The sequence below is a fragment of the Schistocerca gregaria genome, chromosome 7 (genome assembly GCF_023897955.1).
Source record: "Schistocerca gregaria isolate iqSchGreg1 chromosome 7, iqSchGreg1.2, whole genome shotgun sequence".
In the NCBI taxonomy this organism is placed as follows: Eukaryota; Metazoa; Arthropoda; class Insecta; order Orthoptera; family Acrididae; genus Schistocerca; species Schistocerca gregaria.
Window position 1 is genome coordinate 294913043 of NC_064926.1, and position 20544 is coordinate 294933586.

A 20544-nucleotide genomic window follows, 5' to 3' on the forward strand; every position below is an offset into this window, starting at 1 on the left:
ACCCCAAAATCCAGAAAACTGTATGTTTCACACTAAAGAAAATTGTTCGGAAAATAAAACTGACAGCAAATATCTCAAATAAGATGCAGCGAGATAAATGCTGCTGTATAGAGACCAAATGCCGTTCCTATCTGTACATTTAAGACCCGTAAGTGGAAATGTGTGCACAGTAAAACATTTAATCTCTCCAACAAATCAAACAGTTCATCCAAGATTCACATACTGGTTTCCTATTCTCTCATTAAACATAGTTAGAGTAATGTAATGTTACACTGTTGTATATAAGCCAGGAGCTTTCCTCATTAAAAGTATAAGAGGAAATATAACCTTTTACAGTACCGTAAAAACCTTAAAGTACAACAGGTTACTACTAAACACATAAATTCCGTAAAGTATTCACTATAAATATCAACACTTCATCTCATATCGCTAATTACATCACAGTTTCTCTGTTCTCTTCACACGCAAATAGACAATATTATGACTACATCACACTCTACAAAACTAACAATTCCACGGGATTTCATCGCTTCACACTATTTTCCTAGCTATATTTTCAATATAGAGTCACAAAATGTTTCACTGTAAAGATTGAATTGCAGTAATATCATGTCTCACAAATGTACCAAAATGTCACTAAAGTTAACCCACAAATAGATGTACGTATGTCTCATGTTTCATTGTACAGTAGAATCTGCAAGTATAATTGTCATACACATATAAACAAAGACTATTCAAGAAAAAGCTTAACATGTCAAATGAGATGCAAATTTCCCGAATTTCTTTAGTGTGTAAAGTTTCTATCTCTGTTGCATTTTCATTTGGGATTCGTTTTATGCTATATGGACCTTTGTATAACAGGAAGAATATTTTGCTTCATGACGTACCTTTGCTGGAGGTGTGATGTACTAATTAGTACCTTCTGTCTTAATTCAATCTTGTTTATTTCAGTTTTAGCTTTGTGGAGATGTTGACGCAAAGCTGCTGCGTCCTTACTGTCATGATAGCCAGTTTAGTAACATCCTTGAACCGTACTAATTCCCTTATTTTATCGGAAAGTTCCTTGCGTTTTTTTTAAAGACCAGAATGGGTGGTAAAGATTTAGAGTCATGAGGTAAATCATTTGGAGCTGTATTTGTTCCAGTTCTTATTTAGTTCTCTTTCGCAATCCTCTTACATGGATTTGAGTAAATGTAAAGATGTAAACATGTATTCTGTGAGCATTTAATATGTTTAACCACATTCTAGAACGGAATTGTACTCCATTCTATGAGATGACTTTATTTACGTGACCGACCTGCTTTAAGGAAATCTTTGTGGAAGTTTGTGTAAAGGTATTAAAGTTACGGATTTTGAAGTAATCTTCGTTGCTATACATATGTATGTTTATCCATTCCTTGACCTGACCAGGGGTCCAAGGAGGTCAACTGCTGCAAAATCTTTACGCTTGGACACAGTAATCGGGGATAACGTTGCGGAGTAAGATGTGGTGACAGGTTTGGGTTTCTGATGTAGTTTGCAGCCCCTAAAACTTTGCGTATACGCTTCTCCATATTATTGAAATAGCACGACATCTGTAATTTGTTAAAGCATTTTCGAGGTTCAGAATGAGCGTGGCTGAGGTAGATGTACACATCAACTTGATGATACAATCCTCAAGGATACAGACTACCCATATTGTACCATTTACAGTACTATGTTTAAAGAGAATTCCATTTTTGAGTAAATATTAATGAGGAATTGCAACATTGTCTTCATTGTGCCTTTTTCGACGATATCACCCACACTGCCATCTTTCACTTGTGTCTGTATTAAGTGCTGCTATGAACCTGTGTGAAATTTTCAAGTGCTGAATTTCGTGTCTAAAGTGTTATGAAAATTTTCTTTGAGGCCAGTAGGTGATCGAGTGTGTCAGCAATAATACTTTCTTCTCCTGGAATGTAAATAGTGCTAAGGTACTACTGCTGAAACCTCAACACCAAGCGACGCAAACATTCGTGGTTCAGTTTAGAAGTCATTAAAAATTGTTCTGCTTCATAATCTGTAATAAGCCTTTGCCTGCTTGCCAAGAAGGTAAAAGCGGAATGTATTGAAAGTCCACACAATAGCGAGAGCCTCTAGTTCTGTAATAGAACAAATTTGTTCAGCTTTTCTGCTGACCCTACTTGCAAAAGCAGTACTTTTCTGCACTGTTGTACCATATTAGTCAAATTCCTGGACAAGGTGAGCACCGAGACCAATGTTAGATGAGTCTGTCGACAGGCAAAAGTCTTCGGTTAGATCAGGGTGTGCTAGGATGGGAGCAGAGAGAAGCGCTTCCTTTATATTAAGAAATTCCAGATGCACTTGTTCGAACCAAACCCAGGGTGCATTTTTACTGATGAGACTATAAAGAGTGGGTGTTGTCAATGATTTTAATTTCAAGAAAACTGCGGTAGAAGCTGTCTTCTAGAAAACTTCTAACGTACTTTTTGTAGCCGGAGGAGGTATTTTTTTCATTGCTTCTAACTTATCAGGGTCTGGAGACATGCCGTGAGGCGAAATAATGTGTCCCAGGAATTTGACAGTCTTTTGACAAAATGTGATTGTCAACACAGGTAGTTATGTGGTTTCTCATAATCTCACTGAGTAAACTATTAAGCCTACGAATGAAGGTGGCTAAAGAGATACTGAATCTAAACGGCAACTTTCTAAGCCGATAAGCTCTGCCGAAGCAGGGGAAAACGGTTTGTGGTCGACAATCAGGATGAAACTCTATCTGCCGAAAGCTAATCTCATACCAATATAAGAGAGAAATTGTACGGCGAAAAAGTTTTGCAAAAGCACATCTGAGGTCTGTGGTCTGTGTGTTTCTGATATAATGATAATGTTAATCTGCCTTGAATTAAGCACTAATCTAATAGATTTATCTCGTTTTTCTATTACGTGCAAAGGGCTGTTGTAAGAACTAACTGCAGGCTCAACACACCATTTTCTAGTATTGTTTGTAATTCTTTCCTTAGCTTACCTCTACAATATGCTGGAATAGCATACGACCTGTCACAAAATTTTGTATGCCCTTTGACTTGGAATTTATACTAGAAACCTCTAACAGTACCTGGTGTATGTGTAAACGCCGAAGAATAAGTTTTTAAGATGGCATCTAACTACTGTTTCACAAAAGGTTCGCCAGCATCAACCTCTCTCAGTCTTTCTTATATTACCTTATCGAATGACACATTGCTAGAAAAATCATCAGCACAAGTGTTTGTGTCGTTAAAATTTCTGAATCTCTCATCGTACAAAAAAAAATGTCGATGAACTTCCTCGTCTTCACTTCTAGGCGAGTATTCAAACCTTAACGTTTTCGCCTGAGACTGATCTCAGCATTATTGAAATTAATAATAGCGTTGTATTTATTAAGGAAACTAACTCCAAGGATCACTTGTATATTAAGAAGCGTCTCAATTAAAATGTCGGTGGCAAAACAATGACCTTGACAACTAAACTCAATGTCTGTCTCGATTTGAACATCGACAGAATTTCCTGAGATGGCACCTAGAATTGTAGTGTTTCTCAGCGGTAGTGTGAGGCAGAAAATATTTAAAGTGAACTTTTATGCAGCCCTGCTGGCAAAATATATTGCGCTACCAAAATGACACTATGATTGGCAGTTTTGATTGTAGTAACAGGATAAGCACATAGTTAGTCTTTGTTTCCTTTTCTTCTAATAGAGTGTCCCTAATATCGTCAAGTCCACGTAATTTTTTGTTATGACAGCGGACTGTTCTTTTGAATACCTGTTTTCGCCAACTGTCACAAATACGTGTCATTATTTACCTCTCTTGCTCCTCTGCTTATCGTTTGGCTTGGTATTACGTACTTCAAAGATCTCTATTTGCCTCTCTTGGTTGAACTGTCCTGAATTTTGCCACTATTACTGATTGCGTTGGTTGTACTGACCCGACCTCTGATTAAAGTTTGAACGGCTTTGGTTGTGCCAGAAGTTACCTTTGTTTGAATAATTACATTGCTGATTGCATACATGTCTGTTACCGTTGTATTGTTTGTTATCATTCTTATTAGCGTTACCATACTGATTTCTGTTTTAATTAAAATGCTGGTGGATATGAATCTGAAAATGTTGACGTTTTTGGTAGCTGCTTTGATGCCAGATATTCTTGTTATACTGATGGTGTTTTCGGTTGTATTTGAAATTTGTTTTTTTGTGAAACCTACTGTATTACCCGTTCTTTCTGTTATGATTACGAGAATACACTTTGTCATAATTGTAAGATTTTTCTACAGCTTCTTTGCCAGTCAATTTACTGTCACAGTAACACATTCCACAGTACTGTCTTTAGATCGTTCGCAGTGATAATTTGGCGTAAATGCGCTGGTAATTTTGTCAAGCTAATTCTGATCAAATCAGGGAGGCTGAGTGGGTTGTAAAGGTGTCTGTTGCGTCTGACAATATCTTCAACGCACTGTGTAGGACTACAAAAATCTCATTGTTAAAACTTTTGCCACATGATTATTCCCTGTTTAAAACAGTCCTGTTTTTCTGGTGAACAGTATGCTGAGAGAAAGGAGTTGTAAAAATCTTGATCGGAATGACTTTCGCTAGTTAGCGCTCGCATTCTTGCAGCAGGTTCATTTTCAAGTCTACTGCACATCGATTCTAACCTTTTATTCTAAATTCCAAGTAGGTAGAATAGCATAATAAAAATGATTCAGCCACGTTTGGTGATGTATTTGTAAATTTAATCACGGAGTGTTTTAAATTGGCGTATTGATATTAAGTGTTTATAGTCGAAAGTTTACTCGCGTCTTCGCGTGCCGAAATTTTGTCTCTGCCTAGCGCTATGATCACTGTGTGGCTGTGGCGTATTGTTTGGCATAAATTGCTGTCCCCGTGGACGCCAGAGACGGTGACAGGTTTCTGTGTTACCTATTGCTGTGCTACTGAAATAAGTGTGTCAGTGACGAATATCGTGCAGTTTTCGAAAAATGCAGTTGTGCCATTTGAAATGATTCATTGTCGAAGTTCGCTGACAGATTTGCCATTTTATTGATAATATCTTCTATTTGTTCCGCTACTGCAATAAAACGCTCGGCCTGCGTACGTGTCAAGGTTTGCAAATTTTGTAGTTGGACAGTTACCGTGTCGACCAGTTCCTGTAGTTGTGTAGTACGTTGTTGTACGTGTCTTACCATATTTCTAGGCACAAAACTTGATATATTTCCAAGAATCTCTTCGTATTCACTCTGTAGAGTGTTTTTGAATTTCCTCGACTTCCGTCTATAATACACATAAAAAAAACAAGTTTTGCATCAGCTAGGGTCTGAAAGTTCCGGAACCTTTACAGAAAATTGTAACAGAGCTCAAAATAAACACCAACAATTTGAGTACTGCCTCACAATATGGTGATGCCGATCGGGAAGGCCAGATCTCGAACAATGTGCTTACCGTTTTTTCGACAACATGAAATAACACATTTCCAACCATTACTTGTTCGCACAGCCGTTTTTGCATGGCTCCGTTATGAAGGAGCAGTTTTCTATCGTCGAGGAACTGAAAGATTGGAAGAAAGTTTCGACCATTGGTAATGTTAGTTTCATGTTCCATGGATCGTTTGGACGACAAAATATTAATGATCTGGGAAGAGGCATTTTACATTCATACTTCAAATTAATTTTTAAATATGGGTGAAAGCTACACATGTATAAAGGGTCTTTTTTAATATACCAGGTGTTAAAAAGGTCACTATAAATTGTAAAACTGAATAAATCAAAAATTGACACACATGCTTGGAATGACATGGGGTTTCATTAGAAACAAAAAAAAAAAAAAAAAAGAAAACGAAAGTTCAAAACTGTCCTACAGATGGAGCTTCAGCTGATCAGAACAGCAATAATTAGCATAACAAACATTTTTATTGCTCATGAAAACCACACATTGCATGATGTACAACAATACAAGGAAATCAGGTCCAGATTATTGTACACACCGGTGCCTCTAATACACAGTAGCACGTCTTATTGCATTGATGCATCCCTGTATTTGTCGTAGCTTATTATCAATAAGTTCATCAAGGCTCTGTTGGTTCAGATTGTCCCACTCCTCAACGGAGATTTGGCGTAGGTCCCTCTGGGTCACATCGTCCGTAAACCGCCCTTTTCAGTCTATCCCAGGCATGTTGAATAGGGTTTCATGTCTGCAGAACATGCTGGCCACTAGTCAAGCGACGTCGTTATCCCGAATAAAGTTATTCACAAGATGTGCACGATGGAGCCGCGAATTGTCGTCCATCAACACGAATGCCTCGCCAATATGCAGCCGATGTGATTGCAATATCGGCCGGAGGATGGCGTTGAGGTATTGTATAGGTCTGACTGCACCTTCCATGACCACCAGCGGTGTACGTTGCCCTAAATAATGCCACCCCAAAACAGTAGGGAACCTCTACCTTGCTCCACTTGCCGGACAATGTGTCCACGGCGTTCAGCCTGACCGGGTGGCCTCCAAACACGTCTAACGATTGTCTGGTTGAAGGCATATGCGACACTCATCGGTGAAGAAAATGTGATGCCAATCCTGAGCGGTCCATTCAGTATGTTGTTGGGCCCATCTGTACTACGCTGAATGGTGTCGTGATTCCAAAGATGGACCTCGCCATCGACTTCGGGAGTAAAGTTGCGCATCATGCAGCCTGTTGCACACATTTTTAGTCGCAACACCACGTCCTGTGGGTGCACGAAAAGCATTATTCAACATGGTGGCGTTGCTGTCAGCGGCTTCCTTGCCTTAATGCGTAGCTAGCGGTCATCCATTGTAGTAGTAAGCCCTTGGGCGACCTGAGCGAGGCATGTCATCGGCAGTTCCTGTCTCTCTGTATATCCTCCATCTCCATGTCAGAACAACAAAGCTTTGGTTAACTCCGAGAAGCCTGGATACTTCCCTTGTTGAGAGCCCTTTCTGACACAATGTAACAAGGCGGACGAGATTGAATCGCACCATTGGCCATCTAGGCATGGTTGAACTACAGACAACACAAGGCGTGTACCTCCTTCCTATTGGAATGACTGGAACCGATAGGCTGTCGGACCCACTCCGTCTAATGGGCGCTTCTCGTTGATGGTTGTTTACATCCTTGGGTAAGTTTAGTGACATCTCTGAACAGCCAAAGGGACTGTGCCTGTGATAGAATGTCCACAGTCAACGTCTATCTTCAGGAGTTCTGGGAACCTGTGTGATGCAAAACTTTTTTGATGTGTGTATTTGGTCGCGATCACTTACAGGTTGCAATTCAACTTTGAGCTCGTTTTCTACTTCTTCCCAGAATGTTTCTTAACTTCTCTTGGGATTGTTTCAACCTTTCATCTAATGTGTCGAGCCCTGTGTTAGTTTCTTCCCTAATTTCGTGTAACTTGTCAAATTTTCTCTTGAGCTGTTAGGACATCCGCTGGAACATCGACATCATATCTGGACTACCACTCCCATTTACTAAACTTGTGTCAGGTTTTGTACCCACAATTGTTTCCGTTACACATCCCGAATTCATGTTGCTAACGGTATTTGCATTTTTACCGATGGTTGGATATTACTTAATTCTTTGCCGATTCGATCACTATTTATTACCTGGGCGTCAGAAAACTGATTTATATTACGTGCTGCTGTAATTCCATGTAAATCCATTGTTATGTTCTTACCTGATTCACAAGTCATGTCAGAAACGCAAAACTGATGAACTACATTAACAGTTGCCGCAGTCATAGCATAACTGCATTGTTTAACCACGTTCGGTGAAGTTTTGCTGAGCTTTGCATTTCTAGTGTCCATTGTTGAGGTTTAAAGACTGCCGGACAGTACCGTCGCTCAAAAAATGTATCAAAAAAAATTTAATGATATCACACTTATCGGTGAATGTAACTGAATCTCAATAATGAGTTGGCTTTTAATTACGAAACAAACATCGAAAATAATTGCACCTGAAACCGTAGTTACGCAAACTTCATACATTGAAAGCAAATAATTTTTCCTACATAACTGACACACGTATTATGCAAATACAATACGCATGAAGGAAATCACAAGCTGAAAAGTAATTACACAGATATTAAACACTGTACTAACTATTTGTTGTTGCTGTTGCCAAAAAAGTGCAATATTCCATCAGCATGAAAGAAAATCAAAATGAACGTGTCCTACGCAGGCTGTGGCCAAGTGTAACTGATTACCCTTTACATGAGTGTGTGTCATCGTAAAGGCTAACCTGAGAATGTAAACTGAGGAATTAAATGTGCTACTGAGCTCAAAGACAAATCACTTACATGAAACTGAAAAGAAGTCTCCTGTGTGTGTGTGAAAACCAATCTCATTAAAAAAAGAAGGCCAATAATTTCACGCAGTGTAGTCTTAGTCAGTGGGTACCGTTTGAAAAAAAAAAAAAAACCAGCTAATTAGAAAGAAAGACTTTACTGTCGACCTGTATAAGAATTTTACTTGAAACATACCAAAATTTCTCCACTGACATATGGATCTGGTAAAATAAAGAAACTGATAAAACTTACATTGCACAAGGAAACGAAACAACCGCGTATTGTGGATCTCACCTGCAACGTGAAGTACTGACAGAAAGAGAAACTCATCAAGACTCAGCAACAACTAAAAAAATACTACTAAAAACTGACTACAGTTGTTACAGGGAAAGTGGGTTCAAAATATTGACACAAATGCCAATGAAACACGTAACAACAAGTGCTGAAATTTCATTTAGGAAGGACTTTATTGCAAAAAAACTATAGACTCTAATATGAAAATTTATTTAATCTAATAACTTCCATGGTACAGTAAATTAACTCAGAACATCGATCTACAGACTAATTGTCAAGAACTCCACTGTGACGAGACTGAAGTGGACCAACAATACAAGTCTACGAAAAAAATAAAAATAAACCTTTTACATCATCAAATAATATCTTGTTCTGCATTTCAAAACCTTTTTTATGTCCGAATACTGTCCAGCCATGTCTCGGAGTCATAATTCCTCCTGGTAATAAATCTGCAACTCACACAGTTGCATAAGTGCGACCATGCGTTACAATGTGCGCAATCCCGACTGCTGCACACCGTAGCTTTCCATTACTGACTTTCAAATATTCTACGACTCCACAGGTCTGCCATCGCAGACACATATATTACTGAATAACAGCTGTTTCTTGACACAGTTCTTCAAATACATTATGTGATCAAAAGTATCCGGATATCCCCAAAAACATACGTTTTCATATTAGGTGCATTGTGATGCCACCTAGTGCCGGGTACTTCATATTAGCGATCACAGTAGTCACCAGACATCGCGAGAGAGCAGAATAGGGCACTCCGCGGAAACCCACGGCCTTCGAACGTGGTCAGGTGATTGGGGGTGATTTGTGTCATTCGTCTGTACGCGAGATTTTCAAATTACTAAACATTCCTAGGTCCACTGTCGCCGATGCTCTAGTGAAGTAGAAACGTGGAAGGACACATACAGCAACAGAAGCGTACAGGCTGACTTCGTCTGTTGACTGACTGAGACCGTTGACAGGTGAAGAGGGTCATATGTGTAACAGGCAGACATCTTGATACACCATCACACAGGAATTCCAGATTGCATCAGGATCCACTACAAGTTCTATGACAGTTTAGCACGATGTAAGAAAACTTGGGTTTCATGGTCTAGTGGTTGCTCGTAAGCCACACATTACCCCGGTAGATGCTAAACGACGCCTCATTTGGTGGAAGCAGCGTAAACATTGGACGATTGAAGAGGGGAGAAACGTTGTGTGGAGAGACGAATCACGGTATACAATGTGATGATCCGATGGCAGGATGTGGGTATGACGAATGCCCGGTGAACGCCATCTGCCAACGTCTGCAGCGTCAACATTAAGATTCGGAGGCGGTGTTGATAAGGTGTGGTCGTGTTTTTCATGGAGGGGGCTTCCATCCCTTGTTGTTTAGCGTGGCACTGTCACAGCACAGGCCTACACTGATGTTTTAAGCATCTTCTTGCTTCCCACTATCAAAGAGAAATTCGGGGATGGCGATTGCATCCTTCAACACGATCGAGCACCTGTTCATAATGTTCGGCCTGTGGCGGAGTGGCTACACTACAATAACATCCCTGTAATGGACTGGCCTGCAGAGTCCTGACCTCAATCCAATAGAACACCAGGCCTCAACGACCGATATAGATACAGCAAACCGTGAAGAATGGGCTGCTAGTCCCCAAGGAACATTCCAGCACCTGATTGAACGTATACCTGCGAGATTGGAAGCTCTCATCAAGGGTAAGGGTGGGCCAACACCATATTGAATTCCAACATTATCGATGGAGGGCTCCACGAACTTGTAATTTTCAGCCGGTTTTCCGGATACTTTCGATCACATAGTCTATATAATTTTCCTTTACAGATGTTAACATATCCAATAACGTCACCAAAAATAGTTATGTTAAACCTGTCCCACTCTTGATCTGGGGGCTAAGTATATAAATGGCTGGTGTATATTAAGTGTGTTAGTTTTGCTGTGCTGAATACGGAGGCTTCTTCAATACTCTTGTAAAAGTGATTTACCGCTAAATAAGACCACTACTGATACATAAAATTACTACTACTATTACTAACTAAAATCCGGTACTGGTATTCTGTGATCTCACCCATGTACCATGTTCATTGCCGTTAGGGTGCTGAAAGCGATGTGGTTCATGTATATGGTTTGGTTATCTTCACTACCCATGGAGAATTCAGACGTCCAGTAACTCAATGGCACACCACGAGAAATTCAATGCGGTCAATAGGATGATTTACAGGTCTCCCTCTTCCAGTTGTTCATAACCGAAACCGTCATCGCAGTAGTACGAAATAATCACTCTTACATACTAACAAAAGTTTTCTTCACGGTATCAATTTACTGAGTCCTCTTTAACTTACAGAAACTTACTTCCGAGAAGATTAAACGACCTGTCAAATTTCTGGTTATGTACATGGGGACTTGAAGTAATTTCTACATGCCGTCCCAAAGTAAAACGTTTGCGCAACAAAGTCCGCCGTGTCAGAAAAAAAATACACATTCCGGGCCTCCTATAGACACAGCTCTGCAGCGGTGCAAATGATAGGTGCAGCACAGTCTGAGAGTGAAATGGCGCGTCAAATGGAAGCGTAGTGCTACGCTGAATAAGGACAGACAGAGCAGTTCTTGGGAGCAAAACTTGTAAATTGCTGCAGATACACCATGGACATGCACCATGTCCCGTCCATAGATATTGAAATGGTACCAACAATTTGAGTACGGCCGCACAATATGGTGATGCCGATCGGGTAGGCCAGATCTCGAACAATGTGCTTACTGTCTTTTCGACAAGATGAAATAGCACATTCTCCAACCATATGGACGTTCACACAGCCGTTTTCTCATGTCTCCGTTATGAAGGATCAGTTTTCTGTCGTCGAGGAACTGAACTATTGGAAGAACGTTTCGACCATTGGTAATGTTAGTTTCATGTTCCATCGATTGTTTGCACGACAAAATCTTAAGGATGTGGGCGAGGCATTTTATATTCATACTTCAAATTAATTTTTAAATATGGGTGAAAGCTAGACATGTATAAAGGATCTTTTTTAATATACGTATATGAGTTATTAACTCCCACCTACCACCTTTCACACATTACAATAATTGAAATTCTTCTACGTAATAGATAGAGTTGTCAAGAAGAACTTTCCTGTCTGTTTGAAAATTTTTCTTTGGTATCTGTCGGATATTTTATATCATCAAAATTTTTAGTTGTAGCATTGCGCACACATTTCTGTGCTAAAGACAATCTAAATGTGGAAAAGTGAATGTGAGTTTCCGTTCTGGTACTGTAATTATGTGCGTCATTGCTCCTTTTGAAATGCGGTGAATTGTTTACAGCAAATTTCGCAATGGAGTAAATATACTCTGAAGTAGTAGTCAAAATTACCAACTCTTTAAATAGATGTCTACAAGATGATCGTGGTTGTGCACCATCTATTACTCTTGCGCCACGTTTTTTAGCAATCGAAACTTTCTTACTTAAAGGTGAGTTATCCCAGTACGTTATTTCTTATGACATCACTGCATGGAGGTATGCACAAGTGTCCACTTTCTTGTCTCTCTCTTAAGTTTACAATGATTCTAAGTGCAAATGGGGCGGAACTAAATTGTTTTAGGAGTTCCAGAAAGTGCTTTTTATATTTTCAGTTCTCGTCAGTAAAGTCACCTAAGAATCCTGAAATATCCACTCTACTTATTATTCCCTAACCGTATATTACACTTATTACTGGTGTAGTACCCGTCGATGTACACAACTGAATATGTTGTGACTCTTTAAATCTGAAGGTAAGACACTTGAAGAATGCAAATCAAGGATACTTTTAAGAACCATCTTTACTATTTCTTCTCTTTCTGTATGTTTGGTCGCTGCATAAGCTAGTTTTACTAGTATAATCTGCAAATGTAACTAATTTTGCTTGTCGTGTGTTATATGGGATATCGCTTACATATATGATGAATTACAGTTGACCTAAGAATGAACCTTGTGGAAACGTATACACGTTTTCTTCCCATCCAGAATAATGTTCTCGCCCTTCATTTTTTTTAAACTAGCGCCATGTACCTGTGTCACTTTGAACTGCAGAAGTCAGTAAAATTTTCTTGACCTGTTATAATAGTCGATAACTTACTGTTTGAAGCTCCCTCATAACATCACTCATCAGTGATAAGTCATTTCCATAGCGTTCATAAAACCTCACTCTTCTGTGAGCGCTACAGTTGCTCCCATTTTGGCAAGTGCGCACAAAAGGTCTATCAACATTCAGACAATCTTCAAATGGAACTCAGAAAAGTCAATGGGCTAGATGAGTGGAGTTGGAGGAAGCAGAGGAAGAAAATTTATTGGGAAAAGACAATGTGCAATTTACAGCAGCGAATACCTTACATGTCACCTCTATTCAACCCAGTTTTATACACTAAGACGCCATTAGAAAAAGTACTATATTTTCCCTCTACTGTTGTGACCATACTGGGCACGTTACTAAGAAGCAGCTCGTCTTCATTAAGTTCGTTATTTCCTAAGCTTAGAGTATAGCACATAATACTGGGACTCATAAATTCATGATAGATCCGAACAATACAGTGATAACCTATGACTTCAATCCACGTTCTACTGACAAGAAACCATCGATTGAGTGGATCGGGGATCATGTAGGTTTCGATCAGTGATGCTCTTTGAGCGCATCAGAAGTTGTACGTACAGAATAAACCCGAACACTTGTAAGATATTTTAATGCAAGCGAATTGAAACCCCTTTCACTAAATCACAAGTGTGTATTTTATAGCTAGCTGTCACGACAGCAGATAGCACTATTATTCAAGCAGTATGCTGGTGGTTCGTAAACATATGACTTGTCGGGCAATATGCGATGCATACAGCTATTTCTAGAAGAAAGTATAGTTGGCCAAGGAATGTGGCAAGATTCAGCAACATCGTAAACGCTTGCAATACAGAGTGACACCAGTTGATGTGAAGCTCACAATGCATAACAGACCTAGGAATGCTGTGGCATCATGTATAGGGCTGAAATCCGCTGTATAATGAATGAAATACGAGAAGCGTATGGGTTCAACGATAAACAGAAGTATATTTGTCAGGTCTGATAGCTTTTTTTTTAATATGGATTAGCCGCAGTGACATATATTTGATGAAAAGGACGAGGCAATTGTAGACAGTAAGCGCTGAGGCTTGTTTATGAGACTCAAAATCAAGAGTTTGTGTCGAAAGAATGCTTAAAATAGTGTAACTTTATCAGCGTAAAAAAAAAAAACAACTTAATTTGTGATAGGACTGTAAACGTGACGAACATATGCGTTACTGGGGAAGAGATGGCTCTCCTGAATAATGGTTTACAATTCTCTCCTCATGCCTGTTCCTCCTTTCTCATGTTGAAGTGGCCGCAAACGTAGCTGAGATGAAGGCAGTATGTTCTTATGGCAGCACGTGCTTGTGGCGAGCTCAGTAACATCAGGAAACGTGGGTAGCGATTAAGACGTGGGAACGTCTGTCTAGGAATCTTATAAAAGATGAACATGTGCAAGAATGATAAACTACTAATCATAGAGAGTATAATTAGTAAATTTCGTAATTTACTCAGGTAAGGGTAAATAACTGTAAACGAATACAGAGCTAAAGTGTTGCAATATTTAACGGAAGATAATATAAAACCCATATGTAAAGACCTCACCAGTGGCTGTCGAAAAGGAGATGGAGGGGGACAGCTTTTGTTGCTCCCGTTTGAGAAACATAGTGTGTTCAGTACGGGTCTTAGGTTTCCCTCTTTGAACGCACGGCTAAAGCTACGTAAAGAAAACTAAAGTATTTGCGTTATTGTGAACGGAAGAAATACGCCGATTCGAGATGTGAAAAAAGCATTCTGGACGCCATGAAGAGTGCAGGGTGCAACAAACTCCAGGTCATGGCTTATGTCATGAATCGGAAGAGATTCTCTCTGGTTTCAGGAAGCTAGCGGAAGTGGTAAGAACTGCCAGACTCGCTTACGAGATGTAATCAGAACTCACCATCTATCACGTCGACGACAGTGCCGACTGTGACCCTTTGGTGAAGAGCCTAGTGGGTGGTCTAAAACAGAGGTTGAGACAGTTCCGCGAATGTGTGGGATGCAGATTCCTCGATTTGCAGCATAGAGTGGTGGGTTTATGGATTCCGCTTAACAGGTCAGGGGTCCATTACATACAATAAGTGGCTACATGAGTGGTTGTGACTCTGTCAGGGGCTGGGAGGTTCCTTAGGTTAGAGGGTCTTTGAAATCTGTAGATAGACCGTCGGTTTAATAGGATGACAAACACAAGAAAGCAGACCTGGAAACAATCGGTGTTGTAGTTTTAGGAAAAGAACCAGAGCTCCAAGCGCAAATAGGAAGCACGGAAGCTCGAATTGCTATAGGCACAGAAAGTTGGCTAAAGCGGGAAATAATATCAGCCGAGATTTTTAAAAAGACCCTAATTGTGTTCAGAAAGAATAGATTAAATAAAGTTGATGGGGAAACGCTTATTGCTCTCAGGAGTAGTTTACCTTGTAGTGAGTTTGTATGGATCAGGGTTATACTTGACAACTGATATAAATTAAATTTGGTTCCATTTACCGACCACCCGACTCAGAAGACACAGTTGCTGAAGAGTTCAAAGAAAACTTGAGTCTCATTTCAAATTGGTACCCCACTCATACATTTCGTGGTGACTCCGATGTACCCTCGATATGTTGGCGAAAAGATATGTTTCAAGCAGAAAGCAGGCGTAAAACGGTTTCTCAAGTAGTTCTGAGGAAATTATTTTGAACAGTTAGTTAAAGAGGGTTCAGAAAACATACTTGACCTAACAGAATAAATATCCGTGAGTAAATAGGGATCATCACAGTGGGAAAGATAATTAATTAGCACAAGGTTATTGTAGCGAGAGTGAATTAAAATTTGTGCCGTGGTCGGGACATAAACCCACGTCTCCTTGCGTACTAGACTGGTAGGTTAGCCACTACAACACCACAACGCTGTAGCTATCAGAGCTCATTACCCTAATCCAACCACCACCCTAACACAAACTTCAGTTTACATCACCACCTCGTGTTAGGGAGGGCATTGGAGTAGGACAGTCCATGCTGCTATATTAGCCATAGTGTTGTGGTTGTGTAATGAGTTGCATACCTGCCTAGTAAGCAAGCAGACCTGGCTTGAAATTCCAGCCATGGCACAAATTTTAATTAATTTCTTCAGCCTCCATATTATCGCAGATAAAGACGTGACTCAAATGTGTCAAGAATTCAAATGGTTCAAATGGCTCTAAGCACTATGGGACTTAACATCTGAGGTCATCAGTCCCCTAGATTTAGAACTACTTAAACCTAACTAACCTAAGGACATCACACACATCCATGCCCGAGGCAGGATTCGAACCTTCGACGGTAGCAGTAGCTTGGTTCCATACTGAAGCGCCTAGAACCACTCGGCCACAGTGGCCGGCCGTGACAACGAAAATATTAACTATAAGGTTAGTAGGCGGATACGCTTTAATTAATTTTGTCTTTGTGTAATGTGTAATGTTAGCATATTACTATTTTTGTCTTACATAACAAATATTTTCGTCCTTTGCAGACAGCCGTGATCTCTGCCAGTGTCACTTGGTGACTGCTGGTGTCTTCCAGCGTCATTTCTCTTCCTTCACTTCCCTGTAACTTGCCCGTTGTATGTTCAAATAACTGCATTTTCATTTGGACTGTCTTCAGTCGCTGCTCCAAACATTCATCCTAACAGTATTTCAATTACTTTCATTACATCCAAACCAACCAAAAATAAACGCAAAGTAGAAGAAAATTATCTTTAGGCCTTGCTGAGAGACAGATTCCACGCCTTCCAATCTGAATCTGTAGAAAGAGACATCGACAGCTATTGAGACATGTATACCAAATAAGTTGATTATAAATGGTATTAGGCCCCGATGGTATATTAAACAGGTCAGAACACTGTTGCAGGAGCCAAACTTAGAAGAACGCGAAAGTCTAAAGGTTGGCGATGTTTTATAGCAGCTCGAAATATGGGGAGAGCTTTGTGTGGTGCTTTAATACTTTCCTAAACGAAACTGTCTTGAAATCTGGCAGAAAGTCGATAGCGATTCTGTTCGTATGTGAAGCACACCAGTGAAAAGACACAATCAGTATCTTCCCTGTGTGATAACAGTGGTGTTGTTATTTGTGACAGCTCAACTACAGCAGAGTTACTATAGCTGAGTTTCAGAAACTCCTTCAGAAAATAAGAAGAAATAAATACTCCAGAATTCGAGTCAATAGCAAGTGCCAGCATGAGTGACTTAAAGGTAGATATTTTCGGTGTAGTGAAGCAGCTTAAAACAGGAAAGACAAGGATTCCGGTCCAGACTGTGTACCAGTCATGTTCCTTTCGGCGTATGCTAATACAATAGCTCCATATTTCGCAATCATATATAAACGCTCGCTTGTGGAAAGATTCGTACCTAAGGATTGAAAAGTTGCACAAGTAACACATACCCAAGAAAGGAAACAGGGAGCAACCTACCGAATTACAGACGTCGATCTGCAGTAGGATATTGGTACACATAATATTTTCGAGCAGTATGAGTTAGCCCAAAGGGAACGATTTATTGACAAGCAGCCAATACGGATTCATAATACAAATCGGAGAAAGACAAAGATAATGAGAAGTAGTAGAAATGAGAACAGCAAGAAACTAAACATCAGGATTGATGGTCACGAAGTCAATGAAGATAAGGAATTCTGCTAACTAGGCAGTAAAATTACCAATGACGGACGCAGGAAGGAGGACATCAAAAGCAGACTCGCTTTGGCAAAAGAGGCATTTCTGGCCAAGAGAAGTCTACTAATATCAAATACCGACCTTAATTTGGGGAAGAAATTTCTGAGGATGTACGTCTGGAGTACAGCATTGTATGGTAGTGAAAATTGGACTGTGGGAAAACCGGAACAGAAGAGAACCGAAGCATTTGAGATGTGGTGCTATAGGCGAATGTTGAAAATTAGTTGGACTGATAAGGTAAGGAATGAGGAGGTTCTACGCAGAATCGGAGAGGAAAGGAATATGTGGAAAACACTGATAAGGAGAAGGGACAGGATGATAGGACATCTGCTAAGACATGAGGGAATGACTTCCATGGTACTAGAGGGAGCTGTAGAGGGCAAAAACTGTAGAGGAAGGCAGAGATTGCAATACGTGAAGCAAATAATTGAGGACGTAGGTTGCAAGTGCTACTCTGAGATGAAGAGGTTAGCACAGGACAGGGCCGCATCAAACCAGTCAGTAGACTGATGACAAAAAAAAAAAAAAAAAAAAAAAAAAAAAACACGCACGTTATTGTGAACGCCACAATCTCTTTATTCCCACGATTTAGTGAGTTCCGTTGATACGGCATGTCAAACTGATTCCATGTTTTTAGATTTCCAGAAGGCTTTTGACACCGTAACTCACAGGTGACTTCTAATAAAATTGCGTGTGTGCAGAGCACCGTCTCATTTGAGCGACTGGATTCGTGACTTCCTATCAGAAAGGTCACAGTTCGTAGTAATTGATGGAAAGTTATAGAGTAAAACAGAAGTAATGTTGGGCGTTCCATAAGGAAGTGTTATAGGCCCTCTGCTGTCCCTGATTTACATGAACGATTTAGACAGTCTGAGTAACCGTCTTAGATTGTTTGCAGATGATGCTGTCATTTACTGTCTTATACACCCATTAGCTGAACAAAACAAATTACAAAACGATTTAGACAAGATGTACGTACTGTGAAGAAAGTGGCAAGTGACTCTAAATAATGATAATTGTTATGTCCTCCACATAAGTGCTAAAAGGAATCCGTTAAATCTCGGTCACACGATATATCACACAAATCTGAAGACTGTAAATTCAAGTACATAGTTTAGAATTACAGTTGCGAATAAGTGAAGTTACAATGATCATACAGATAATGCCGTCAGTAAAGCAAACCAAAGACTACTACTTATTGCCGGAAACTTAGAATATGTAACATGTCTACCAAAGAGGCAGTCTACTAGTATATGCTTGTACTTCCATTTCTGGCATACTGCTGTGCCATGTGAGATACATATCAGACGGGATCGACGGTGGACATTGAAAAAATTCAAAGAAGAGCAGCTCATTCTGTACTATCGCGAAATAGGGAAGAGGGCGCCACGGAAATGACACGCGAACAGAGGTAGCAATCATTAAAACAAAGGCGTTTTTAGTTGCAACATGATCTTCTCATGAAGTTTCTATAGCCACTATCTCTTCAGAGTGTGAAAACTCTTTGTTGGTGCCCACCTACATAGGGGGGAATGATCATCATAATAAAATAAAAGAAATCACAACTACCACAGAAAGATTAAAGTGTTTGTTTTTTCCACCCGCTGTTCAAGAGTGGAACTGTAGACAAGAAGCTTATTGCTGGTTCGACGAACCCTCTCCCAGTTACTTATTTATAAATTGCTGTGTAGTCATCAAGACGCAGATCTAGATGTCCGAAAGATCAGACATCATATACATACTCTTCATTATTCTATAAATGTATTTTATTCAATAATAATTATTGCCAAGATGTAATTTATCTGCCACCAATGAGATGTTCATAGAAAAGGTTTTACCGTGACTACAAGGTGCGTCGTCTGTGACTCTGTGGGAACTTTACGAACACTACCGAGATATTATATTTACGTTATTTCCTCATTGCATTTAAAACTTCTTTGGATGTGAGCAAATTTAATTGTAGCTTGGGTGTGTAATTTTGATAATTACGCCATTTATGTGGCTACATTTTTATATAAGTTATTATTACTTTAATAAATTATGGGTTCATTAAAATCACAAAAAGTTCATACTTCGTTTTCTTTGTCATTGTGTTAATATAACAATAAAGGAGTGTTCGTTTAAAGAATAAGCGTATCAGTCTATTGCATATGCTGCTAGTAGGGTACTCTATTTGTTATTAGATTCTTTTCGCGTTTTTAGTGATATTCTGCCGATTTGTCACCTGCTTTACTTCATGCCAAGTTTTTAGGCAATGCCAACAAGCATGTTATCTGTAACTAGAAAAATAGTTTTCACAAATTTTATCATGACTACACGTTAAGACATCTGTGACGCCACAGGGCGTTCCTGAATATCATGGAGATACTTTGTCATTTTCTTATATCTATTATATATTTGTAAAGTTTGTTTCATCTCTTGCCGATTTTTATTGCAATGTAGCTATGTTGTTACGAATCACGCGGTATGTGGCCTGTTTCTCTCGCAGTTCGTTATTACTTTAATTGATGACATTGGAAGTTGAAGAAATATATTAAAGTCTGTGCCATGTTCGCGACTGGAACTCATGTCTCATTGCTTACTAGGCTGGTAGGCTAGCACTACACCACCACAGCACTGCATCCTACATAGCTGATCACACTACCCTTATCCAACGCCCACCCCAACACAAACTTCAGTTCACGTCTTTACCTCGTGTTAGGGAGGGCACTGGAGTAGGGCATTCCAAGCAGCTGTGTCAGCTATAGTGCTGTGGTTGTGTAATGGGTTGCTTATCTGCCTAGCAAGCAAGGAGACCAGGCTTCAAGTTCCGGTCATGGCATAAAATTTTGTTAAACTCTTCAGTTTCCACATTATCGCAGATAAAGGTGTGACTAAAATGTGCCAGGAAAATATAAATATACATTAACTGAGTTTGATGTTAATGGGTCTGGTAGGCGAATGTAATTTACTTAATTTTGTCCTTGTCCAATGTGTAATATTTCCATATTAGAACTTTTGGTTTAGATAACAAATATTTTCCTCCTTTGGACACACCAGAAATCTCTATACCACTCTCACTTAGTAATTGCTGGTGTGTTCCAGCGTTATTTCTCTTTTTTCTCTTCCCTGTAACTTGCCTATTGTATGTTAAACTAATTGCAT